Source organism: Myotis davidii, unplaced genomic scaffold, assembly GCF_000327345.1.
Source record: "Myotis davidii unplaced genomic scaffold, ASM32734v1 scaffold660, whole genome shotgun sequence".
In the NCBI taxonomy this organism is placed as follows: Eukaryota; Metazoa; Chordata; class Mammalia; order Chiroptera; family Vespertilionidae; genus Myotis; species Myotis davidii.
Genome location: NW_006292337.1, coordinates 1,069,127 through 1,075,409, shown reverse-complemented (window position 1 = coordinate 1,075,409; position 6,283 = coordinate 1,069,127).

The following is a 6,283-nucleotide window of genomic DNA, read 5'->3' as shown; positions in this document are numbered from 1 at the left end:
TCCTCACCTAAGGATATTTTTTCCATCGATTTTCTAGAGAGAATGGAAGGAAGGGGAGGAGAGACAAAGAGAGAGAGAAACATTGATGTGAGAGAGACACATCAACTGGTAGTCTCCTGCATGTGCCCTCACCAGGGCCAGGGATCGAGCCTGCAACTCAGGTATGTGTCCTTGACTGGGATCAAACCCATGACCCCTCAGTCCTCAGGTTGACACTCTAACCACTGAGCAAAACAGCCAGGGTAGTGTTTGATTTTTAAATTAAAATCTTCTGAGGCCTGGCTATAGGCTTCTCTGGGACCCTGAGGGTCTTTCAGAAATTCCTTGCTTTCTACTTTGTTTTTCTTTTTCTTTCTTTTTTTCAATGTATTTTCAGGGTTTTTTAAAAAATTTTTTCTTTTTTATTGCTTAAAGTATTACAAAGGGTATTACATATGTGTCCTTTTTTTCCCCCTGCCCTTGACAATCCCCTAGCCTCTCCTATCCCCCAGTGTCTTATGTCCATTGGTTATGCTTATATGCATGTATACAAGTCCTTTGGTTGATCTCTTACCCCCCTCCCTCCTGTCCCCCAACCCTCCCCGGCCTTCCCGCTGCAGTTTGACAATCTGTTTGAGGCAGCTCTGCCTCTGTATCAATTATTGTTCAAAAGATTATAATGGTCTCTGTTATCCATGAATGAGTGAGATCATGTGGTCTACTTGTTTTTCTTCCTCTTTTCCTTCCTCACAAGTTGCCAGGCTTGGTTTAGAAAAGGAGCCATTTGTCTTCATTGGTTTCTGTCTTTACATTTTATAGCTTTCATTTTAAGGTTCCTGGCAGGTGGAAGGTGTGGAGGGCCAAAGTGAATCGATCTCATCCTTTAGCTATTTGACTCCAGGGCCAGAAATTAATCCTGGTTCACACATCCGCCGTGGGCTCTATGTAATAGTCCCCGTGTGCAGAGGCCCACTGCTTCAGAGGTCTGACTGCTGTTCAGGGAGTGGACATGGTTTCAGGTTGGATTATGGAAAACTAGTCAGGCTCTGGCTTCTGTGTGACCACCCGGGGAGAAGACTAGGTGGAAAGGAGATCCACACTAGGATTTCCGTCAGTACATCAAATTAGCTACCGAGTAATCCCAGATCGAAATGCATTAATTTTAGTGCAGAGGCTGCAGAGGAATGTTTGTCTTTTTACTCACAAGGTTAGCTTTGGTTTCTGTTTTTCCATGGACTTTTGTGGTCCTGGGCAGTCTGTCATCCATATTTCACTTTATTTTTTTATATTTTTTAGTAAGGGGAATGGTAATATTTTCAACATGCTTAAAAGATGGATGAAAATTAGATCATAAAGACCTGTGAAATATTTGATATCAAAATTTGGACCAATATGTTACTTCTGCCTTTCTCATCTCCTTAATCTTTCCTTCTAAGCTAATGATGTTTATCTTCAGATGGCCATTGGAAATGCTCCTAGGCCCATTGTTGTTACCGTCAGAACAGGTAGGAAAAAGATTTCCTCCAAGCATGTTGCACATGTTTTAAATGATGAAACTCAGGGAAATATATTCAGGTAAGCAATTTAGAGAGGAAGACATTTCTCTGAAGATTAACATGCTCCGATTTTAACGCTAAATTTTTAGAGCAAAAGAACTATAGCAAATAGGACATAGCATGATAAGATGTACTAGTAAGTCCACTCCTTATAAATACTTGTGTTTAAGACATTTTTGCTGAATAAAATAAAAACCTTATAAGTTTCAAGTCTGATGCAAAACAGGGTGAAAGGTTGTGCTTTATTTACCTTGGCATTGAAATAAGACTATTGCAGTTTGCTTTGGGAGTTAAGTGAAGAACAGCAAATTTAGAATATTTTTCAGTAAATCTAATTTTATTACTTTCATGGTAGATTTAACAGCTACTAGGATAAAAGGTACGAATAGTAAAAATTTGGTTTTAATGAACATAACTTTTAAGTAACGTATAACAACACTTCTCTACACAAATAGGTCTGAAGTATTTTTATAGTTTATTTTCTTAGTTGTACATACCTCATGTAAACTTGTGCATATTGTTACTGGTTAAATCTTTCTTAGTGCGGGAAAAATCAACTGTATTCTTAGCTTTTGCCAAATTGTCAAGAATCCCAAGTGGTGTCCATATAATAACTTTTGCTGGATGTTAATTCTCAAAAGTAGAGCTGCTTGAAAATGATACTCTGAAAGATTACATAAAATTTAAAATTTACTTAAAATCTTAAAAATGCTTTCAGATTTTGTGCCAGAGAACAATCATTACCATATTCATGAATTATCTATTTGTTTGTATCTCAATTCCAAGTGTTAAACGTTAATTTGTGTTATGCTTTATTCACATATATAAGTATTTTAATAAGTGATTTCAACCTGATTTTCTAGTATGAATGATAGAGTTTATAAAGTACAAATATACTTATGGAAATTTTAGGACATTTCCTTTTTTAAAAATAACTACCAGTGACTCTATTGGAGGCAAGAAGCTTTGGTTGGCAAAAAATAAAAAAGTTGTTTGGCTTTAACAACAGAAAACAATTCCCAATGATAACATTTGCTGTGTTCAACTATACATTGGTCAAAGATATAGTGTGTATCAAGGTTCATATAATTAATAGAAGAGCATTTCTTTTTAAAATAATGATACCTCCCCATAAACTGTTTTTCTTCTTAATAAAATGTATACCTAGTATTTATTTATAAAGCTTTCTGGTTTATATGGAAGCTGCATAGGGATGTATCCTCCTTTAGTTGTTCATCCCTTTTAACTGTTGTCACTTCATATTTTATGCATGTGTGTTTATCCTTGGGATAAACTTGAGAATCTTTTTTCCATTGCTTTTCAATGCAAGGAAAGAAAGGAGGGGAGAGAGAGAGGAAAACAAAACAAAACACATGAATGTGAGAGAGACACATTGACTGGTTGCCTCCCGCACACACTCAGACTGGGGTCAGGAAGCGAACTGCAACCCAGGTATGTGTCCTTGACTAGGAATTGAACCCAAGATGCTTTGGTGCATGGACTGACACTCTAACCACTTAGCAACACTGGTCAGGGCTATACATTGTTTAAAAAATGTTTTTCCCTCAAGATAATTAGGGAAAATTGATGATCATATTATACCTGAATTTTGGGAAGGTGTTTGACCTAAACACAATAATATTTTGGTGGACAGATGTAGACATGACAATACAATCAGATGACTCATAGCTTGTTGAGTGAGGAAAGCCATGGAGCAGTGAATAATGAGTCCAGGTGTACATGGTGCGTGCTAGTAACATCTGCCATAGGTTCTTAGTGACCTCAGTACTGTCCTGTTAAACATTTTAATGACTGATTCAGATGATTATACAGAGAGGTATATTTGTCAGATTTATAGACAAGAAACTAGAGGGGATAGGGTGTGCACTAAGGTAGAAAAGAAACTGGCATTCTAGAAGTTCTTGACAGACTGAAGGGCAGATTCAAAAACTATAACATTTAGCAAGGATGACCATAAAGAAATTTAGATTCAGTAACCTAGTTGCTTGAGTATATGTCTGAGCAATGTATAAGACGAAGAATTTGGGAATGTAGTGGAAAAGAAGTGTGATTAGCAATATGATATGGCCACTGGAAAGTCTAATGATCACTTACATTACATTATTAGGCATAATTTAGTGGTGGGTCCACAAGTCATGAACATAGTTCACTCTTATAACCCCAGAGTCTAGAACACACGATACTTATGGTGAGTGCTCAATGAATTTTTGCTGATTGAATGAATATTCTATAGGACAAGAGAGTCCTTGAGAAAGGAGACTCTTGGTGGGGATGTGGGAAAGAAAGTTATAGATAATGGAAGAACTTTCTGGTGGAAGAGGGATTAAACTTGTCATATATGTTCGAGGACTAATTAAGGTACAAGAAGGAAGACAGATTTCTAATTAGGAAATGCTATTTCTTAAAACTATTTTGAAATAAATATAGACTCATAGAGGTTGCAGAAATAATACAAAGAAGCTTTTTAAGAAGCAAAATTATACAAGTGAGGAATAGGACCACTTTGGAAGATATAGGGAGAGCCCTACCACTTGATATTTGCAAGTTTCGAGTTAACTATTGCTTTTCCATATCTCTGACTTTGTCTGACATTCTCCTCGAGGCCATTGCTTAAACCTGAAGTTGTAAGCTTGATGCCCATGACAGGCAGGTAACAAGTGAGCTGAATGTCAGGAAACACCTGACTCCCCTGGCCCCTCTGTCTTTTGTTTTGCTCCTTTTCATGTAGGCACTAATAGAAGCAACATTTCCTGTCCTCCAGGTCTGCTACAGGAAACACGGACAGTGAGAGCACAGGCTGAAGTGTCAACCAATGCTTAGCCTCAGTGTTGCAGGAGTCACTTTAGCTCATTGTTACCTTGTAGGAATATGGTTCCAAAGTTGCTCCTTTCTTTGTATGAACAGCCAAAACCTTGATTGTTTTTTTTTTAAGTATGTTTTTTATTGATTTCAGAGAGGGGAGAGCAGAGGGAGAGAGAGGTAGAAACATCAGTAATGAGAGAGAATCATTGATCATTTGCCTCCTGCACGCACCCCTACTGGGGATTGAGCCCACAACCTGGGCCTATGCCCTGACCGGGAATCCAACCAGCAACCTCTTGGTGCAGGGTCGATGCTCAACCACTAAGCCACACCAGCCAGGCATTGATTGTGGTGTTTTTTTTTTTTAAAGTGGACACTCCTATTTTTTAAAATATTAACACCAAATTAAAAAAAAATAACATGTGTAAGGCCAAATAAAGTACCAGTTTGTGACCTGTGTCATTAAACCCATAGTTCTCCCAAGTTATCAAAATTCAAGGCAAAAGAATGCTGCCACCCCCCATTGCTAGAATTTTATGAAATGCTTAATTAGGGGTTAACTAATTAATTTATTGAGCTATCATGAATTTCCTTGTTACTTTGGTATTTAGGTGAGGTTGATTTGAACTATCATAAAAAGGGCCAGTTTAGGTCTAGGGTCGGCAAGCCTTTTCTTACAGGATCTTAGGTCTTCATCACAGCTACTCAACCTGCAGCTCAGTGTGGAAGCAGACTGGCTGTTCCAGTAAAACCTCACTGATAAAACGGGCAGGTGGTCTGTGGGCCACAGTTTTCAGACCCTGGTAAATATACAAACCCAAACCTTTTCTGCTGCAAAAGTCATTTAATGGGGCAATTATTTCTTTTACATTGAGATAAAATATACCCCAAATAGTGCAGTGTGCGAAGTGTACTGATCCTAATTGTAGAGCTCAGTGATTCTTGATATGTGCAATTTATATCAAGATGTAAAACAAGATCAAGATATAGAACATTCATAGCAGCACCCCAAAAGTTTTCTTCATGCCCTTCCCCAGCCCGAGTCCTCCTCCTGTCAGATCAGAAAAAGTTATTAGGAAAATTTCTTAAAGTTGACATGCTAAGAATATCACATTCTTTTGCGATTGCTTTTATAGAGCAACGTGGAATCTATGGTTTTAGTAAATGAGGCATTCAATGTAAAATAAAACTGTTAAATGAAAACATTTAAAACTGTATTGTCATTAGAGTATGCAGAGTGGGGCAATAGTAGGTTTACAATTGTTCATATGGAAAATAATACAACAATCCTATATAATAAAAGCATAATATGCTAAGTGTTTGGTGGTCCATTCAACCAATCAAAGCGTACTATGCTAATGATATGCTAAAGCCACTCAACCGCTCGCTATGATGTGCACTGACCACCAGGGGCAGATGCTCCAACTGTTAGGTTAGCTTGCTGCTGAGGTCCGGCCAATCAGGACTGAGTGAGAAGGACTGGACATGCCCTGGAGCCCTCCCATGCTGGCCAATCTCTTGCATCCCTCCCCAGCCCTGATCATGCACTGGTGGGGTTCCTCAGCCTGGCCTGTGCCCTCTTGCAATCCAGGACCCCTTAGGTGATGTCAGAGAGCCGGTTTCAGCCCGATCCCACAGACCAGGCTGAGGGACCCCAGTGATGTATGAATTCGTGCACCAGGCCTCTAGTTACTAAATACAATACAAGAATAAACTCTGTATTTCATGTGCTCAGAAATGTAAACCTACTTTTGCCCCACTCTGTATATAAAGTAATTAAAGCCATGGGTGATTGCTTTGAGAAGCTATGAAGGAGGAGGAGGAGGAGGAGGAGGAGGAGGCGCCCTGGCTTCCCCAAACCCAAGGCAGGTGCCTAGGCAAGCAAACTGTAACGCCTCCTCTACTACTTTTGAGAAGCATGCCTA